Genomic DNA, 22,198 nt, shown 5'->3' with positions numbered 1-22,198 from the left:
ATACATGTATAAAACATTGCAACATACTTTTGAAACATCCAAATGAAACACTTGCAACCAGTGTTTTCCTAAACGCTAAACGGTAAACAGTCGGTCACCTACCGTTTAGCCATTATTCGGGCAAAATGTCCCATTAAACGGCTAAACGGCCAATTAAACGGGGTAAACGGGTGATTAAACGGAAACGGCGCACCACCGTGTAGCGTTTACACGGTGTTTAAATGGGCTAAACGACCGTTTAGGCGAACAGTGCTGGCAACATACTTCTGAAAACAGATGAAAACACTTGAAACATGCCTGTATAACCATAGTAACATGTACAATGTAAGGAAAATGGACCCTAGGTCCATTTACTTTGGATTTTGGTGTTTGATGACCAACACAACCAAATTGAACTAATGAATTTGCAAGTGTTTATTTTATAGTTCAATAGGGTGCAAGACGTGACTTGGACGAAGGCGACGTGATGATCCGAGGATCAACACCACAAGCAAAGACCTTAGGAGCACAAGAGAAGACACAAGATATCAAGCAAAGTCCAAGCACGAAGATAGGAACCAAAGCCGTACGCAAGATCACGAAGAAACGAGCTCACAGAAGTGACCGAATGCTGGACCAGACGCTGGAGAAAAATGACCGGACGCTCCGATCAGTGGCTCAGCATCAGCAAGCAGCGACCGGACGCTAAACAAGTGAATCGACAGGACGCACCGATAGCACTGTTCATCAGTCCGACAACACACTCAGCAAGTGACCGGACGCTGGCGGCAAAACCGACCGGACACAGGACAACAGTGTCCGATCGAGTACAGAGAGGTTCCAGAGCGGCGAACTTGCGACCGGACGCGTCCGGTGGCAAGTGACCGGACGCTGGCAGCGTCTGATCAGTTGTTCGCGGCTCCAATGGTTGGGATGACCGAACACGTCCGATTAGGACGACTCCAGCATCCGGTCAGTAGCAGAAAAGCGAGATTTCATCCCCAACGGCTACTTTCTCAGTGGGGCTTATAAATACAACCCCCAACCGGCCATTTGACAAGTGTGGAGCTGAGGAAACATACCAAGGGTGTTGATACACCATTTTAGTGATCTCCACTTGCATAGTGCTTAGTGTTTTATTAGGTGATTAGCGTAGGTGCTTTGTGAAGTGCTTAGGTTGATTAGACCACCGCTTATGCGCTTGCTCTAGATTTAGGCCTAGTATTTAGTGAGGTTTGCATACCTCTTACCACTTAGTGTTTGTGCGCACCATTGTTGTACATCGGAGGGGCTTGTAGTCTTGTGAGATCACACCAACCGCGTTTGTGGTGTGGCCGCCACCGTGTACCAGAGGGAACAAGGCCCACGGCGTTTCAGTCGAAAGCTTGATAGTGAAGACGGCGGGGAGCATCCAGGAGAGGCTTGCCGAAAGGCACGTCGAAGACCCACTTACGCGTGAGGAAGGCCCGAGGCTATCCACGGAGTTATCCGACCGAGAGCTTGGCCCTTGCGAGGGATTCCTTGCAAGGGGCTCCAACGAGGACTAGGGGGAAGCTTGCGCGCTTCTCGATACCTTGATAAAAATACCGGAGTCATCGATGGGAGTTTGCATATCTCTACCTTGCTCTTTAGCTTCCGCATTTACATTAATTGCATTACTTCTTTTGCGGTAGAGATAGCAACACACTAGCAAAACCATAGTTGCACATTTAGATAGTTTGTCTTTTGCATAGGTTTTGCTAAGGTTAAAAAAGAGGCCATAGTTTAGAGTTAGAATTTTAAGTTGCCTAATTCACCCCCCCTCTTAGGCGTCATGATCCCCTTCAATTGGTATCAGAGCAGGTTGGCTCAAATTGGACCTTTGGCTTAACCGCCGTTCAGCCGACGCTATTTAGAGTGGTTGGGATGGATACCTCTAGGCCTCCGCACTTTGACGGCACTAACTTCCCCTATTATAAAGCTAGAATGGCTTGCTATCTTAAGGCGGTTGATTTGGAAGTTTGGAGAGTAACTCGTGATGGGATGAAACCCATTAAAAATCCTGAAAAACCCACAAAGAGTGATGAAAAAGAAATATATTTCAATGCTAGAGCTAAGAATTGCTTGTTTGAATCATTTAGCATGGATGTGTTTAACCAAGTATTTACTTTAAATACGGCACATGAAATTTGGTTAAAACTTCAAGAGCTCCATGATGGCACATCTAATGTCCATGAGCAAAAACATTGTCTAGCTAAACAAAATTATGATTCCTTTACAATGAATGATAATGAGCTTGTTCATGATATGTATTCTCGTTTGAATCTAATTATCAATGAGCTCCATTCAATAGGATTAATAAAGCTAGATGATGCGGACATCGTGAGGAAGATCATCTCCATGTTACCACAAAAGAAATATGCAAGCTCATCACCATCCTTCACAACATGGAGGACTTGAGCACTATGACCCTAGGAATAGTCATTGGCAAGATAGTGGCATTTGAAATGTCACGCAAGATGGGTCAAGAAAAAGCCTCTTCATCAAGCAAAGGCAAAGCTCTTGCATGTAGCGAGAAAAAGAAGATGAAGGGCAAGCAAGTTGAGACAAGCTTAAACTCAAGCTCCTCAAGTGAAGATGAAGAAGAAGATGAGGATGATAATGATGATGATGAAGATTCAAGTGATGATGATCAATCTTCCTCCTCCACCTTCGACCTTGATAAAGAATCAATCAAACTTATCAACAAGGTGGAGAAGATGATCCAAAGGCTCAATGTCAAGGGTGTGCCCATCCAAATTCAAGATCTCATTTTCACCAATCAAAGAAATGAGCAAAGAAAGAGAGGATGCTATGGATGCGGCGAGTTGAGGCACTTTGTGGAAGTTTGTCCAAACAAGCCCACACCCAAGACAATGAAGAAGGCATGCAAGAAACAAGCCCTCACATCAATAAAGTCATGGGATGATTCTTTAAGTGAAGAAGAACACCATCACAAAAGGCGAGGCCGCAAGCACTCATCATCAAGCTCTTCTCGTATGTGCCTTATGGCATGAGGTAATGAAAGCTCATCCTCTAGTGAGAGTGATAGTGATGATGAAATGCCTTCTTATGATGAAATTGTGCAACAAAATCTTAATAATGCTAAAATTTGCGCTAGTCAACAAAAGAAGCTCGAAAAATTAAAAGGGAAGCTAGATAGTTCATAAGAAGCATACAAAACTTTGCTTGAACAATATGAGAACTTTGCTAATCTCAATGTTGAACTATCTACTAAAATTGAGCAACTTAAGGCTAGTGCAACAATAAATGCATGCACAATCAATGATGAACAACTTGTAAAGAAAAATGAAAGATTAAAAGAAAAATTAGCTAGCTCACAAGATGCTTATAAAAGTTTGCTTGCTAAAATAGAAACCATGTGCAAACATTGTGATGAGCTAACTAATAAAGTTGCTAAGCTTAAAGCCGTTAGTACAACACCCACCAAGGCATCTAAAAAGAAAAGCTATATCTTTAACATGTCTAAAAAGGATACCTCTACTTCTTGTAATGATTTATGTTTAGACTCATCTTTGTGCAACCAAGTTTATGTTGAGAAAGTTATTGTAGATACATGCACACAAGAGGTTGCAAATGAGAATGAGCAACTCAAGCAAAAAGTAGCTCGCCTCACCAAGGATTTGACTCAAGTGAAAGGCAAGGCGAAGCAAGCCTAACTTCATCAAGATAAACACCATCAAGGAAGTGAAGAAGCTTGATGAAGGACAAACCATGGTTTGCTACGTATGCCACAAGGAAGGTGAAAGCTCTAGTTTGGTTTTGGTTAATTGATGAAACCCTAAGTGCTAACCTAGTTTATCAAAGTAATTATGAGATATGTAGCACTACTCCAAGTGATGAAGCAATGACGAAGATCATGACAATGGTGATGGCATGGTGATGATCAAATGCTTGAACTTGGAAAAGAAGAAAGAGAAAAACAAAAGGCTCAAGGCAAAGGTATAAAATGTAGGAGCCATTTTGTTTTAGTGATCAAGACACTTAGTGAGTGTGATCACATTTAGGATAGATAGCCGTACTATTAAGAGGAGTGAAACTCATATCGAAATACGGTTATCAAAGTGCCACTAGATGCTCTAATTCATTGCATATGCATTTATGATCTAGTGAAGTACTAGCACCCTTGAAAACACTTGTAAAAATATGCTAACACATGTGCACAAGGTGATACACTTAGTGGTTAGCACATTTGAGCAAGGGTGAAGAAGACAGAGGAGATGCCAGCGTTGATCAAGTGACCGAACGCTGGATCTAAATGCACCGGACACTAACTGCCTACGTTCGGTCGCGCTGACCTGGCGGTACAGTAGCTAGGGTTTACCACTAAATGCTGCGCTGTGTTCGGTCGAGGTGGACCAGACGTGTCCGGTCGAGGAAAAATGGATTTGGACCCTTACTGTACTCGACCGGACGCTGAGGCTCCAGCGTCCGGTCAGTTTAGCCAGAGCGTCCGATCAGCACGTAGCCGTTGTGTTCTGATGGTTCTGTTTTAACTCAGAGTGACACATGGCATAAATCAGTGGACCAGACACTGAGTTCAGGGTCCGATCAGTATGACCGGAGCGTCCGGTAAGAGCGCATTATGGCCAGTGAAGGGGTATAATGGCTCTATTTGATGGGGCTCTATTTATAGCCCCATGGACGGCTCAAGGGAAAACTCTTGCACATTTTCATTGACATAGAAACCTTGTGAGCTTAGCCAAAGCCCTCCCACTCATCTCCATCATTGACTCATCATCTTTGTGAGATTGGGAGAGAATCCAAGTGCATTGCTTGAGTGATTACATCTAGAGGCACTTGGTATTCGTGTTGCGCTGCGGATTTCGCTTGTTACTCTTGGTGGTTGCCACCACCTAGATGGTTGGAGCAGCGGTGGAGGATCAGCACGAGTTGGTGATTGTTCGTGGCCGCCTTCGATGATTGTGAGGGGAGTTGTACCTTCCTCGGCGTAGTGCCGAAAGGTAACTCTAGTAATTGCTCGTGTCATTGAGTTACCTCACTTGTGGGTCGGTTCTTATGGTGTCCTATCATGTGGATGAGGTTTGTGAAACACCTCTTAGCCGCCGAACCACCAAGTGTTGGTCGACACAACGGGGACTAGCGTGTTGGCAAGCACGTGAACCTCGGGAGAAAAATCGATTGTCTCTTGTCATTTGCATTCTCCCGGTGATTGGCTTAATCTTCATCTTGTGATTGGTTCATCCCCCTACACGACGGTATAATTACCCTACTCACTTATTTACATTCTTACAAACTAGTTGATACAAGCTCTTTAGTATAATTAGAATTAAGAGCTTGCTTTATTTTTTACATTCATCTAGTTGAGCTCTTAGTGAGTAGTTACATAGCAAGTTTGGGTGCCTAAGTAATCATTGCAATTAGAATTGTTGGATAGGTGGCTTGCAACCCTTGTAGAGCTAGAGCAAGTTTGCATTACGCTATTTGTCATACTAATCAAATTGCTCTAGTTGATTTGTAGATTTTTAAATAGGCTATTCACCCCCCTCTAGCCATATTAGGACCTTTCAAGTGGTATCGGAGCCGTGGTCACCTTTTGATTAAAAGCTTAACAACCTCAGTGTCAAATTATGGCTCAAGTTGTGTTCAACCATGTGGGGGGCAAACCACCGTTCTTTGATGGCACATGCTATGGTTATTGGAAGAGAAAGATAAGGATGTATCTTGGTTCAATCAATGATCAAGTATGGGAAGTGACTGAGAATGACTATGCTATCATTGATCCAGATGATCCAACCAATCAAGATAAGATCAACAAGTAATGCAATACAATGGCTCTCAACACCATATACAATGCCATTGATTCCAAGGTGTTTGAGCAAATCAAGGATTGTGATAGAGCAAATGAGGTGTGGAAGAGATTGGAGGAAACATATGAGGGCACACCGGCGGTGAAGAGTGCCAAGTTGTATATCCTCAAGGATAAATTGACAAGCTTCAAGATGAAGGAAGATGAGAGCATTCCAGAGATGTTCCATCGATTGCAAGTCATTGTCAATGACTTGAACGTATTGGGAGAGAAGATCAAGGATGATGATGTCTCCCATCGATTCTTGATGTGCTTACCTCCAAGATTTGAGATGTTGAGATTGCTCATCATAAGAGGAGGATTGAAGGACATTACCCCCAACCAAGTACTAGGTGATGTCATGACACAAGAGACATACCGTGTGGAAAGGGAGGGGGATGACAAGGAGGACAAGAAGGAAGAAGAGGACAAGAAGAAGAAAAGCATAGCATTCAAGGCTAGTTCATCATCATACAAAAACAAGGGCAAGTCTAAGAAAGAATCAAGTGATGATGAGGATCTAAGTGATATTGATGATGAGGCTATGGCTCTCTTTGTGCGCAAGATGGGCAAGTTCATGAAGAAGAAGGGCTATGGTGCAAGAAAGAGAAGAGATCACACCAAGAAGAAAGAGTATGTGAGAAGATGCTACAATTGCAAGAGCCCCGATCATGTAGTAGCAAATTGTCCATACAATAGTGACAATGATGAGGATGAGAAGAAGAAGCACAAGGAGGATAAGAAAGAAAAGAAGGAGAAGAAGGAGAAGAGAATGACCTTCCAAAAGAAGAAGAAGGGTGGATGCTATGTAGTCACTTGGGATAGTGATGGCTCATCGGATAGTGATGACTCTAGTGATGATGGCAAGAAGTCTATCAAGAGAGCACTAGCAAGCATCGACATCAACAACAAGCCCTCCATCTTCGACACTCCATCAACATGCCTCATGGCAAAGCCTACCAAGGTAAAATATGATGAGAGTGATGATGATGAATGTGAAAGTGACTCTTGTAGGAATGATAATGATGATGATGAGGATGAGGAGGAGTACTCCAAGGAGGAGCTCTTGGACATGTGTGAGCAAGTGCACGCTTGCAATGAGATGAAGAGAAAGGAGTACAAAGAATTGTGCAAGAAAGTAAAATTTCTTGAGCAATCCTTTAATGAGCTCAATGCCACTCATGAGGGGCTAATGGATGCCCATGAGAAGCTTGGCAAAGCTCACTCTAAGCTTGAAAAGGCTCACTCCTCTCTCATTAAGCAAGTCAAGAAGGAGGAAGCCAAGAAGGAGCAAGCGATAGTAACATGTGATGTGGGACTAACATGTGATCTTATTGATGAATCTTTTCATGAACCTAATATTGTTGCTCCTACTAATACTTCTTGTAGCACAACCATTACCACTCCACCTATGAATGATACATCACTAATGGTGGAAAATGAAACCCTCAAGAAGGAGGTGAATGAGCTCACTCGTGCCTTAGGCAATGCCTATGGTGGAGGTGCCCGCTTGCTAAAGTGCTTGGGTAGCCAAAGGTTTTCTCTCAACAAAGAGGGATTAGGCTATACCCCCAAGAAAGGCAAGGCAGCCTTTGTCACTCCCAAAGCTAGCTTTGTGAAGGGCAATGGTCGGTTTTGCAATAGATGCAAGCAAGTTGGGCATATAGAGCAAAATTGCAAGACTAACAAGAACAAGCTACCTAATGTATCCTCAATCAAATTTGATTCTTGTTACATGCTTTATAAGGGTGCCAATGGTGTGAAGGCTAAGTTCATTGGTACACCAATTGTGGGCCCAAAGAAGAAGGCCATTTGGGTACCAAAGACCTTGGTGACTAACCTACAAGGACCCAAGCAAGTTTGGGTACCTAAAAAGAATTGATCTTCTTTTGTAGGTAAATTATAAAGCCAGAGGAAGGCATTGGGTGCTTGATAGTGGGTGCACACAACACATGACCGGTGATCCAAGAATGTTCAATTCAATCAATGAAAGTAAGAGCAATGGGATTGATAGTATCACATTTGGTGACAATGGCAAAGGCAAGGTCAAAGGGCTTGGTAAGATTGCAATATCCAATGACTTGAGCATTTCCAATGTGCTACTAGTAGAGAGCTTGAACTTCAACCTATTGTCGGTAGCTCAATTGTGTGATCTTGGTTTCAAGTGCATATTTGGTGTGGATGATGTAGAGATCATAAGTGTAGATGGCTCTAACTTGATATTCAAAGGATTTAGATATGAGAATCTATACTTAGTTGATTTCAATGCTAGAGAAGCTCAATTGTCAACATGTTTGATCACTAAGTCTAGCATGGGTTGGTTATGGCATAGAAGGCTTGGTCATGTTGGAATGAAACAATTGAACAAATTGATTAAGCATGACTTAGTTAGAGGCTTGAAAGATGTCATATTTGAGAAGGATAAGCTATGTAGTGCATGTCAAGCCAGAAAGTAAGTTGGTAATACACATCCTAAGAAGAGCATAATGAGCGCATCTAAGGCATTTGAGTTGATGTACATGGACTTGTTTGGACCAACCATATACACTAGCATTGGTGGAAACAAATATGGATTTGTGATTGTGGATGATTTCACAAGATACACATGGGTGTTCTTTCTTGTTGATAAGAGTGATGTGTTTGCAACATTCAAATCATTTGTCAAAGGCATTCACAATGAGTTTGAAACCACAATCAAGAAAGTTAGAAGTGACAATGGTAGTGAATTCAAGAACACTAGAGTTGATGAGTTATGTGATGAATTTGAAATTAGACATCAATTCTCGGCCAAGTATACTCCTCAATCAAATGGGCTAGTTGAAAGAAAGAATAGAACCTTGATTGATATGGCAAGATCAATGTTGAGTGAGTACAATGTGAGTCATTTATTTTGGGCCGAAGCAATCAATATGGCTTGCTACTATAGCAACCGACTCTATTGTCACCCCATGATGGAGAAGACACCTTATGAGCTATTGAATGGAAGAAAGCCCAACATAGCATACTTTCGGGTCTTTGGTTGTAAATGCTATATATTGAAGAAAGGCACTAGATTGAGCAAGTTTGAAAAGAAATGTGATGAAGGGTTCTTGCTTGGTTACTCCACTACTAGCAAGGCTTATAGAGTTTGGAATTTGGCTAGTGGTACTCTTGAGGAGGTTCATGATGTGGAGTTTGATGAAACAAATGGTTCCCAAGAGGAAGATGAGAATCTAGATGATGTAAGAGGCACTCAATTGGTCAATGCAATGAAGAACATGGACATTGGTGAGTTAAGGCCTAGAGAGGTGATTGATGTTGAAGATGACAAGACCCAAGTGCTCTCTAACTCAAATGTGCAAGCTAGTGGTTCTCATGATCAAATCCAAGCAAGCACTAGTGATGGCAATGTGCAAGATCAACAAATGGCTAGTTCATCATCTCAACCAAGTAATCAATCAAATGCTAGCAATCAAGTGCAAGTGCTTCAACCAACCAATGTTGCAAGAGATCATCCATTGGACACTATCATTGGTGATATTTCAAGAGGTGTGCAAACAAGATCAAGATTGGCCTCATTTTGTGAACATTTCTCATTTGTATCATCCATTGAACCTAAGAAGATAGATGAAGCTTTGAGGGATGTAGATTGGATCAATGCTATGCATGAAGAGCTAAACAACTTCACAAGAAACCATGTATGGGATTTAGTTGAGAGGCCTAAGGGTCATAATGTGATTGGAACTAAGTGGGTCTTTCGGAACAATCAAGATCAAGATGGGATAGTAATAAGGAACAAAGCAAGATTAGTGGCTTAAGGTTACACTCAAGTTGAAGGTCTTGACTTTAGAGAAACATATGCCCCGGTTGCAAGATTGGAAGCAATTAGGATCTTGCTAGCTTATGCATGTGCCCACAACATCAAGTTGTACCAAATGGATATGAAAAGTGCATTTCTCAATGGGTACATCAATGAGCTTGTGTATGTTGAGCAACCTCCTAGTTTTGAAGATGAAAAGAAACCCAACCATGTGTTCAAGTTGAGAAAGGCTTTGTATGGATTGAAACAAGCACCTAGAGCATGGTATGAGAGATTGAGGGATTTCCTACTCTCTAAGGGATTCAAGATGGGAAAGGTTGACACCACTCTCTTCACCAAGAAGCTTGGAAATGACTTGTTTATGATGCAAATCTATGTTGATGATATCATCTTTGGATCATCAAATCAAGAATTTTATGAGGAGTTTGGCAAGATAATGGCAAGTGAGTTTGAGATGTTTATGATCGGAGAGCTTAGTTACTTCCTTGGTCTTCAAATCAAGCAAATGAAGAATGGCACATTTGTGAGTCAAGGCAAGTATATCAAGGACATGCTCAAGAAGTTTGAAATGGATGAGAGTAAAGCTATTAGTACACCAATGGGGACAAGTGAAGGCTTGGATAGTGATGCTAGTGGCAATATGGTGGATCAAAAGATGTATCGGTCTATGATCGGAAGTCTACTCTATGTGACCGCATCAAGGCCGGATGTGATGTTTAGTGTATGCATGTGTGCCAGATTTCAAGACTCACCAAGAGAAAGTCATTTGAAGGCAACAAAGAGAATATTAAGGTACTTGAAGCATACACAACATGTTGGATTATGGTATCCCAAAGGAGCAAGATTTGAGTTGATTGGATATTCGGATTCCGATTATGCTGGATGCAAAGTTGAGAGAAAGAGCACATCGGGCACATGTCAACTATTGGGAAGATCACTTGTATCTTGGTCATCAAAGAAGCAAAATAGTGTAGCACTTTCAACCGCCGAAGCGGAGTATATTTCGGCCGGTAGTTGTTGTGCTCAATTACTTTGGATGAAGGCTACCTTGAGTGACTTTGGAATCAAGTTCAAGCAAGTGCCATTGCTATGTGACAATGAAAGTGCCGTGAAGCTCACCAACAACCTGGTTCAACACTCAAGAACAAAGCATATAGATGTCCGTCATCACTTCATAAGAGATCACCAACAAAAAGGGGACATTTGCATAGAGAGTGTGGGCACCGAAGATCAACTTGCCGACATATTCACCAAGCCACTTGATGAGAAAAGGTTTTGCAAGCTAAGGAATGAATTGAACATACTTGACTTCTCCAATATGTGTTGATGCACCCCCATTATATGACATGCCTCTCCTTCGAGCAAAGCAAGGTAAAGTTGATTGGCATGTCATCCATCCATTACTAAGGACTTGTTTAGTGCATCTAGTCATTCCTATCATGTCCTAGGCTCATTCATGAAAATCAAATGAATTTGATGCTTATATGGTACCACTATTGCTTGTATGTTTGACATGATCTAGTGGTAGCATATGACATGTTTGTGGGTTTGTAAACCTAGTGTTTGATTTAGAAAATGAGCTATAAGTGTTTAACTCAACATGGTACAAGATAACCCTTAGTTGGAGGTGTGAAGAAGCTTGTCCTTGGATCAAACCGAGTTAAATATCTTTTGCAAGTAATCTAGATTGCACCAAATTGGGAAAATGATCCTCTTTTCACATGGTTTCACCCCACCCTATCTATAATTTGCGCTCACCTTTTGTGCTAATTGTTGACATTAATAATCCTACCCTATCTATACTTTAAGCCTTTGTGGTCATTGATGACAAAGGGGGAGAGAAACAAAGATATGAGTGATAGGGGAGAGATATGATAAAAGGAAAGGGATCATTAAAATTTTGATCACACAAGTAGGGGGAGCAAGCTCATAAACTTATATGATGCATTTGAATGAACATTTCATATATTTGCTTGCATGGTATAAGTTCTAAGTTTCAATATCCATGCTTGTGTGGTGTATGCTAGTTATAGGTTTGAATGATGAAATGAAAAACTAGCATGCATAGGCTAAAGTAACTAGACTCATGCTCACATTATGAAAACTAGACCCTTGCTTTTAAATGTTGATCTCATGGGGTATTCTAGTTTTTGTGTATGTCTAGTTACTAATGATGCTAATGATGGTATATTAGTGCACTCCGATTGGTATCACGCTTCAAAGGTCCATCTCTTATACCTTAGCATCACTTGGTAGAAATTGACTCCTATATTTCCTATCTAAGCATATGTGCAAGCTACAATCCAAACTCTTAGCACATATGTAGGGGGAGCAATTACTACCATTTGGAGTTCATGAAACTTGCCCATTACCTTTACACATGGTAGATATGCTTGGGCAAGCAACATGGATTTAAATAAACTTAAATTCATATCTTTGTGAAAGGGTTGTCATCAATTACCAAAAAGGGGGAGATTGAAAGCTCTAGTTTGGTTTTGGTTAATTGATGAAACCCTAAGTGCTAACCTAGTTTATCAAAGTAATTATGAGATAGGTAGCACTACTCCAAGTGATGAAGCAATGACGAAGATCATGACAATGGTGATGGCATGGTGATGATCAAATGCTTGAACTTGGAAAAGAAGAAAGAGAAAAACAAAAGTCTCAAGGCAAAGGTATAAAATGTAGGAGCCATTTTGTTTTAGTGATCAAGACACTTAGTGAGTGTGATCACATTTAGGATAGATAGCCATACTATTAAGAGGAGTGAAACTCGTATCGAAATGCGGTTATCAAAGTGCCACTAGATGCTCTAATTCATTGCATATGCATTTAGGATCTAGTGAAGTACTAGCACCCTTGAAAACACTTGTAAAAATATGCTAACACATGTGCACAAGGTGATACACTTAGTGGTTAGCACATTTGAGTAAGGGTGAAGAAGACAGAGGAGATACCAGCGTCGATCAAGTGACCGGACGCTGGATCTAAATGCATTGGACGCTGACTGCCTACGTCCGGTCGCGCTGACCTGGCGGTACAGTAGCTAGGGTTTACCATCGGACGCTGGGCTATGTCCGGTTGAGGTGGACCGGACGCGTCCGGTCGAGGAAAACGGATTTGGACCCTTATTGTACTCGACCGGATGCTGAGGCTCCAGCGTCTGGTCAGTTTAGCCAGAGCGTCCGGTCAGCACATAGCCGTTGTGTTCTAACGGTTCTGTTTTAACTTAGAGTGACACTGTCGATGTTTCACCACCGATAGCCTGCCACGGGGGTACCCGGGGCAGTATGTTCGGGCTTCGGCGTATGCTGAACTCGATGGTTAACGCAAGAGACGGTCGATTTATCCTGGTTCAGGCCCTCGATCGTAGATCGAGTAATAACCTTACGTCCGGTCGGCGTTAGCCTTTGCGTTGGATTGATTGTGATATGTTGTGTTGTACAATTGTCGTCCTCCTCTCTCAGGAGCCCTGCCCTCCTTTATATAGTCAGGAGGCTAGAGTCCTGGTCGGTTTACAATGAGATTTCCTAGTAGGATTACTTAATAGTTCTACTACTAAGATTACATGGGAAGAATCCTAGTTGGAATAGACCTTCTCTCTCCCTTGCGGGGTATCCTATGGGTCCCGTATCGACAAGCCCCCGAGCACTTCATGGTTGAGCTCTGAAAGTCTCGCCTTGCTCCTTCAAGTCTTGTTGAGTAGGAACAAAATGTCATCCGAGTGCTTTCTGGAGTGAAACCTTGTAGCGCTTCTTGGGATCTTCGGGTGGCGAGTGCTTTTTGAAGAAAAAGTGCATCCATCTGGTTGTAGCCCCCAAGCCTCCTACTATTTGGAATAAGGAGCTGGAGGATCTTGTCTTGAAGTTGCTCTGATTGTTCGTTGAAGTTTTATCAAAAAGAACTTGAACATGGCTCGTTCCGGGTTCTTTTTGTCATAATGTCTTGAAGTGGTCTGCGTTGAGGAAGTCTTTTGGTGACGTGCGCTTTTTCAAAGAAAAAGTGCACTCACTGAGTGTAGCCCCCGAGCCTCTTGCTATTTGGAACAAAAAGTTGGAGGGTCTTGATCCTTTATATTGTTTGAAAATTTGTGTTCTGAAGTAGTCCCTGAGACTTGGATTATGTTATCATTCGAGTAGTTTTGCGGCATCTTTCCGAAGCGGCCCTTTAGTCTTGGATTAAACCATCATCCGAGTAGTTTCGCGGCATGCAGCCTCCGAGCTTATGTCCGGGTTCTTTTTGGGTGGGTGCAATTTTTCGTAAAAATTGCACTCACTGAGTGTAGCCCCCGAGCCTCTTGCTTTTTCTTGCAAAAGTTGGAGGGTCCAGATTCTTGTCTTCAAAAAATTCCGGTGCTGTGTATCCCGCAGCCCCGTGCTTTCTCCGAGTTCTTCTCTTTAGAAAAGAAGTCGGATGAAGAGTCTTGATGTGTCGTCGTCATTGTAGTCTTGAGTTTCTTGTGTTCTTGGTCCTTTGTCTTTGGTTCTGAGCCTCCGGGAGTAGTTAAAAATGAAGGCCGAGCTCCCTAGCTTAGTGTTGATTAAGCTATGATGCTGGCCGAGCCCCCGAGCGTATATCCGTGTTGTTTTGTTCAGGAAGAACTCGGATGCGAGGTCTTGGTGTATTCTTTGATAGTCTGCTGTTGTTAGATGTAGTTGTATGGTGGTGGTTGAGTGTAAATGCCTTTTGTTCATGGGTTGTACTGTGCTGGTATATTCTTCCGAATATGCCCGTCTTCGAGTACTGCTTCCTCTCGCCTGAGTCATCCATTATTGAGTCCTGTCTTTTCACTGTGTCCTTTGTTAGGCTTATTTCGTTGGTACTCCTAGTCCATGTGCGCCGCTCCTTTGGTCTATAAATACTGTCCCAGAGTGCTTGTTTTCATCCATTGGATATTCTGTTGAAACCTTCGTGGTTATGAACATGGTAGTTTGTGAAGTAGAGCAGCCCCTGGACATATTTTGTAGTTCCTGTGTGTCTTGTCGTAGCTGGAGGAAGTCTTGTGATAGGGATTAGAGGTAGGCTAATCCCACGACAGCATTGTGCCAGGATGTACGTGGTGGTAGTTGGAGGAAGTCTTGTGATGTGGGCTTCATTCCTTCATCCGGCAGTTCTAGGTTGATCCTCGTCGCCTGTCTTGAGACTGTCCGATGCAGATCAACACCATATCCAGCATCACATCGGTCTTGGGTAGACAGATGCCCGCCGGCCTTCTCTGCTCCATGTTGCCCTGCCGTGCTGCCAATTTCCACCTTGGATGCACTACGTCCGTCCTTTGAAGAAAACAGTGTAGCTGATGGTGGTTTGTCCTTCCGAGTAGCAATTTGGGACATGTAGTCGTTCCAGAGCCTAGCCGTGTCCGTGTTCCACTTTGCTACTTTGCTTTTCATGGCGCCGAGTTCGTTGGGTCTTGTAAGATTTGTAATCTTCTATTTTTGAAGTTGCTTGTAATGTAATGAATCTTGTCTTCTGAGTTGTCTTTTACTTTTCTGCTGTGATCCCTGTCGTTCATGAGATTACCGAGTTCTTTCTTAAATAACCGGGTTACTTTGTTCCTTGCGAGGTAGCCCTTTCTTTCTTCTTGGTTTGATGAGTTGTTCTTGTAGTTATCTGATAACCCTGTTGTGGTGCTGTGCGGATAAGTCTGAAATCTGCCCGTTGGTTTGTACCGTTGTGTGGATTCGTGCCCTCCATCGTTTTAGCTGCATCGGTAAATGGACCGTTGCGTTCTCACACTGTGCTTTAACGGGCCTTGTGGGCCATTTTTGTTACTGAAAAATCTATTTAAAGACCTTTTATCTTCCTTTCTCTTGCTGCCTAGCTCTTGCCTTTAAACCCTAGCTTTCAGAAATCCGCTGCCGTCATCGTTGCTGTCACCCGAGCACCATCATCCTAGCTTCCTCTTCCCTAGTGCCTTCTTTGCTTCCGCCAGTTCATGGGAAAGAAGAAAACCGCAAGCAAGTCTCAGGCGACCTTCGTGGACGAGGAATCGTCCCTTTCTTTGATCAAAAACCAGGAGTTCGTGGCCATGAGGGCTGCTCAGAAGGTTTGGCCGGCTCCAACAACAAGCGAAGACCAGCTGCGCGAGCTCGTTAGCGACGTCTTGATCCAAAGCAAAGTCATCGCTGAATGGAGAGTTCCGGACGAGCATCGGGTTCCGGCTCCGGGTCCTGGTGAGATTGTCCTCTTTGTTTCCTTTGTCCGCGCCAGACTTTGTCTTCCTGCTTCCGCCTTCCTTCATCAGTTTCTTGGTTATTTCGGGGTTAGTCTGAACCATCTAACCCCCAATGCCGTTCTCCATCTTTCTGTTTTTGTTCATCTTTGTGAAGCCTTCCTTGGGATCCCTCCTTCTCTATCTCTTTTTCGCTTTTTCTTTCGTCTGAAACCTCAACCCCGCCGTGAAGAAACCAGTGTTCTTGGCGGTTGCAGGATTCAGTTTCACCAGGGTCTCAAGATTAAGTTTTTTGACTATGACCTGGTCGATTCTGTAAAAGATTGGCGTGCCGAGTGGTTTTACGCTGCTAATTTGATCCCTTCCCTCGTCGTCCACTCTGGGTCTGGTCCTGTGGTGAATGACTGATGGGACAAGAAGCTTGAGTCACCTGCTGAGATTCAAGTGATCCAGCCGCTCCTTGATAGGATTAGCATGCTGAAACAGCAGGGTTTGACTGGCTTTGGTATCGTTTCGAGCTTTCTTCATTGCCGGGTTCAGCCTTTGAAGGAACGGGAGCATCTTGGCTTTGAGTATTCTGGGGCCGAGGATCCTTCACGCATGGTCCCAGCTCTTGAGCTGACCGGTGAGGAGGTACTCGAGCACCTTCAGAAGATGCTGAAGGGAGTGAGCGTCATTCCTCCTGCCGTCTCTGAGTTCTCAGCCATCAACCCGCCCCCAGCTGTGAGTTGTCTATCTTTTTGTTTGAGTACTTTATGTACTCTTGCTGCATCCGTTCTTGCTTAGCTTTTCTTTGTCTCGGTGTTTTATCTTTTTTTGCAGGAGCTTGGGCGGAACTTTGTCGATCCGATCCCCCTTGATGTTCTCCCTACTGTGGCGGAGACTGGGGATCGTCTAGCTAGAACTTCTGCAATTAGTAAGTCCCAAACCTCTACAGCCCTTCCTGGGGTTTCTTCTGGATTTGTTGATGTATATGAAGAATATGTTCCTCGTCTAGTCCCTCGTGGTCCTCGCAGTGTCCCGAAGAGGGGGCAAACGGATGGGTCTTCATCTGTCCTGCCTGTCTCCAAGAAGCCTCGCAAACCAAGTACTCCCTCAGGTACTCCAGTCGTTGCTAGCATGCTCTTAGGTGAGCATATTTAATACTCTTTGTTCCTTTATTTTCCTGTTTCTCTCTTGAACCAAGTACTTTTTATCCTCTTTTCAGCAGGTGCTCTGGTTTCCTTGGCTGAGGAAGAAGAGGACGATGAAGTACCCCTCATCATGCGGCGGTGAGTTGTTTTTCATATTCCTGCTGCATTGAATTTCTCTTCTTTATCTTGACTTTTAGTCTTGAACTTTTTGAAGTAATCGGAGGTCGGGTGTGAGTTCTTCCGAGGCTCCCGCGCCGACTTCTTCTGAAGTTCTGGTGTTGAGTTCTTTGGTTGCCTCTGTCCCGAGCTCTACCGCTCCTCCAGTGCGGAGTTCTTTCATGGTTCCAGCCCCGGCTTCTTCCGCGGCTCCATTGTCGGCTATCCCGCTTCTATCGTCGGGTGGCGGGGACGTTTTCGCCGTCGTAGTTCCCCCTGCGAGGCCTTCTTTTGGCTTCGCGAAGAAGAAAGTAGTCGGGTGAGTAAATCCTGACTTTTATCTTTTTGGCTTCTTTCTTCCTTCTTCTGGTTCTTATCGGTGCTTCCTTTTATCACTTTTCAGTGTTTCATCTTCTCTCGTTTCTTCATCGACTTCTTCTCTGCCTCCCGCCGTGCCAATGAGTTCCGAGCCTCAGGACTCACAACATTCTGTTGATGAAGTTGCTACGGGGGCTTCGGAGCTACCTGGCGGAGTTGCGGATTTGGTCGCTCCGGAGGTGACTGTGGCCGTCGTGCCGGGTCCTTCTGAGGGTTTGGCTCCGGCTTCTCTGGAGGTTGCTTTGGTCGCTCCTTCTTCGCCCCAGCCGGCCTCTCCTTCCCCTTCTCTTGCTTCTGGTGGTCCCTCTTTTTCCGGTGGCGTGGTGCAACAGTTCGATGCCACTCATCGGTTATCGGAGCTGACCACAGCCTGAGGGAGCTTGTCGACCCTCGTGACTTCTTTTGGTGAAAAGCTCCAGGTAGGTTTTACTGCCACTCTTTTTTGCGTCCTTGTTTTTCTTCTGTCCTTACGCCTTGTTTCTCTTTGCCTCTTTTCGCTCAGTCTTTCTCTCGTGATCATTCTGGCTTCTTTTTCTTATCTGAAAATAAGAGAAAGTTGTCTTCTGAGGTGGACGCTCTGAAAGCCGATCTCGACCTTCTCCGGGCTGAGTTGGAGACAGAGCGTCAAATGCACCGAAAGGAGGAGAAGACCCTTTGTGCCCGGGTAGTGGAGACGGAGAAGCAGAGAGATGCCGCGGTGGAGTCTGCGAAGAATGAATGCAAAGGTGCCGCGGGTTCTGCCTGTTTCTTCTTGTATTTTGACTTCTTTTTCCGCTGACTTATTCTTGGGTGTCTTGTCTAGTTCTCCAAGTTGAGAAGCAGAAGCTCTCGGAGAGTATCGATGAAATGAAGGCTCTTGTCCGCTCCAGTCATAATAAAGCTGAGGAGGTAATTACTCATGCTGAGGAAGAACTCGCCCTTGCTAAGCTGATTAGGCGCGGAGCTGACAGAGATCTTGTGCAGGCCCAAAAAACTATTGAAGGCTTGTCCGGGAAGCTGGCGACGGCTACTGAAAATTGGAACGTTTTGTGGAAATCTTTTCGTTCAGTAGCCGATGTTCTCCGGACTCCAGCGGATGACGGGCAATCTTGGGCGCAGTTCATTCCCTGGATTCCGACTCATTTCCAAGAGTTCGCGAAGAAGTGTACTCAAGTATGTACCAAGAATGTGCTGGTGTAACACCCCGGGTGTTTAAAATACTAAAACTGTCATATCATCATATGCATTGCAAGGCATTTGGCATTTGGTAAAAACTTTGAGATGCATACACTAAAACAAGTTTATATTCATGTGGTATGTGTTGAATTGTATTGTTTGGCTCAAGTTCAAAGTTTGTTTGGATTTTGAATTTTTCGAGAAAACCCCGATTTTCAGCATTTAAATCCTACCCTGAAAATCCATTTCAAAATCTAAGCATATTTTGGGGTTGATCCCAAAAGCAAAAGTGTAGAGCTTGGCAAGTTAAGCAAAGTTTATTTTTGGAGTTTTTCAAGTTGTTTAGAAAAATTTTGAGTAATTCAAAAAGGCGTAATTCGTTAAATATCCCCTATTTGAATTTAAAAGATCATTTCAAAATCTAGACCGAATTAGAAGATGGTTATAAAAGCAAAGTTGTAGAACTTTTGATTTTGAACAACTTTTGTTTTTGGAGATTTTTGAGTTGTTATGAAAATTTGAGAGTAATTTGTGAATTTTGGCGAATGGCATTTCTGTAAATTGAGTGAACAGTGTCCACCGCCGAAGCTACATTGTCGGCGTTTCCTTCTTCGGCGTTCCAGGCGCGGTGAAGGACACGGCGCAGCTTCCTTGAGCTTCCTGGCCATCCTTTATAGCCTGAACCGTCGCCGTTTGACCCCGTCCCCTTGCTCTGTTTTTCCGTCGCCACTGCTTCATCTCCGGTGAGCCCGTGCCGTTGTTGTAGTGCTCCACCATCGCTGGTAAGCTAGCTCCAGCTCCGCCTACTTCTTGCGCGTTCGGTCGACCCACCAATTCCGTTTGTCTTCACTGGAAACTCGAGTTTCATTGCCTTCTTCCTCGCGGCCGGCGAACTCACCCGAGATTCCGTTTCTCCGTGGCCAGAGCCCGTCGGTGAGCCATTGCCCTTGATTGGTGTACCTTTGGCTTCGTCTCGATGCTGTAGTGCTCATTTCATTGTTTCTTGGCCATTTTGTCCACTGCAGTCGCTGGTACACCATCACCGACGAACTTTGTTCCGCCGTGATCACCGTGGACGCCGTCCCGCTTCACCGTTGCTTCTCCGGCCTTGTTATCTGCTCAGTTGTGTTCAGGGTAAGCTCTTGATGCTTCCTGTGTCCTTTGTTTAACCGCTACTGGTCTGTAGTCGCCGGCGTAGTACCACCGAGGCACCGTGTCCGCCATGGCCGACGTTGAGCTTGTATTGAGTCGTAATCGGTGTAGCTAAGTAGGTCAGTAGGTGCGCCTAGTCGTGGGGAGCATGTTGGTACAATCGCCATCGCCGGTGAACTCGCCGTCGGCGAGTTTGCGCCGGTCAGCGCCGTCGTCATCGTAGTCAACGCGTGGGAGGTAGGAGATGATAGGTGGGGTCGGTTGTCAGTGACTCAGCGTTCAAATGGATTTTTCTATTTTCAGATTTGAATGAATAGTGCTGTAATTTGTTATTTTTGTGTAGAATTATTTAGAGCTCCAAAAATTATGAAAATTTTTGTGTGAATTCTCTATGATGTATATTATATGACAAAAATTTGAAATATTGATTTTAAGTATTTTTGGGGTATGATAAAAATTGCTCAATTAATTAATAAATGACTTTCCATGATTTTTCTAGGCTTATTTACTTGTCCAAAAATTATGAAATTTGTTTTGCCACTTAGTTATCACGTAATGAACATTTAATAAAATTTTGAGCTCAATTAGAATAAGTTGATTTATTTCATAATTTTGAATTAAATAATTAATTCATAAAAGCAAATAGTAACCTTTAATGATTTAGGTTTTGTTTGAAATTTTGGATTGAGTGATGACCTTGGGTCATTTGTTGATAATGATCCTTGGCAGTTGATGTACGTGTTATGAAAAAGATTTAGTTTGTTTGACTTGCAACTGTACCGCGAAGGAAAGTTGTATTCAAATTCTTAATTTTTGTATCCATCATCGAGCATCATGTTTCGTATTCCGCATCATGTTAAACAGGACATTGTTATTACGTGTAGTGAACGAAGGTGAACACGCGGTAGTTAATCAAGCTGTTGAGGAGCTTAATCCGTCTGTTGAGGTCGGATCGAATACTTGTGTAACGTCGCAGGAGTCGGACTTTTCCGTCAACGAAGGCAAGCCCCGGATGCATACAACCCTACCTTGTGTTTTACAAATTAATTTTGCTTTTGCTTTTCGTTACTGCATTAAGTGATTAGGAGTTAAGTAAGAGCCTAATTGGTGCATTACCATCCTTGTTATTCCATATTTACCATATTACCAGTTTTTAAACTCGTATATGCCTAGTTTTGCTTAGCTATGCGTAGAGCGATGAAAGTCGGGTGATTACCTGCCACCTACAAGTTTTAAATGGAACATTGGTTAATTATGTTAGCATGTGATATGGGAATGTGGAGTAATAAATCTAGACCGGGCGGACTCGGGGTGTGTGAGCCACAAGACATGGAGGTCTTGTGAGCGGGTTCTTTCTGCCTGTGTCGATTAAGGCATGTCCGTTGTTGAATTGCATGAGGTGAGAATTTGTAGTACTAACCACATACTCCGGTAAGCCTGAACTTGGCAATTCTATTATGAGAATGGCTACTCGCGCACTGGGAGTGGAGAGATGGCGGGAATAGCGTGTACCCACGTGGCCATGGGCTGGAATGGTGGAGTACTGTGTTCTCGGGTGGCGCGGACCCGTTCTTGTTTTAGAGGATTCGAGGGTAGGTTGATATATGTGAGTCGGGGACCTGCATATGTCGTGTGGTCTGGAATCCCCAGCTGGGTTTAATCGGTTCGAATCGTCGTTGCTCCTCGGTTATGGAGACTCAACTCACTGTTCATCATCGTAGTATTAATAACTGGAACTTGAGAATGGTTGATGAAGGTGTTGGATATGAAGTTTCATGATCTCATTACGGATTGTGTCATCTTTGTATATGATTTTATGAAGTTTAAATTGTTGAAATAAAGAATTTTGTCAAAGAGCTTTTACGCAAAATAACTTTGATTATTGCTAAAACCATACCTTGAATTCCTGAGCCTGCATTCCTGAGTTATCAGTTCTTATTTCGGTTAAGTCTTGTTGAGTACTTTTGTACTCAGGGTTCGTTGACCCTTGTTGCAGGTGAGCCTCATGAGCAGATCTGTTTTGGATCGTGCTGCATGACAGTTGTACCTTGTGATGACAATGAGAAGTAAATGTGTGGCCCTTGGGCAGGGCAATCTCCTTGTGTGTTTTGTATTATATTATAATGCCACTCCACTATTTCGTTTTGTAATAAACATCGAACCTAGTTGTGAGGTTTGAAACTACTGTTTTGTAAATTATGTTATTGTAAGACTTTCGCTGTTTTTACTCTGATGCATATATTTGAATAAATGTTGTAATACTGCAATGACTCTGTAACGTGATCCTGCTCGGAAATCGTGGATGATTCGGGGTTCCCCGAGGACACCCGACAGTCTTTTTAAGTTAATGGAAACATATGCATAAATGTCAAAGGTCGTCGGACAGTGACAGGTGTATGTGGGCCCTATAACTTAGGAGGTTCTGC

Source organism: Miscanthus floridulus, chromosome 17, assembly GCF_019320115.1.
Source record: "Miscanthus floridulus cultivar M001 chromosome 17, ASM1932011v1, whole genome shotgun sequence".
NCBI lineage: Eukaryota > Viridiplantae > Streptophyta > Magnoliopsida > Poales > Poaceae > Miscanthus > Miscanthus floridulus.
Note: the sequence above shows the minus strand (reverse complement) of the source record.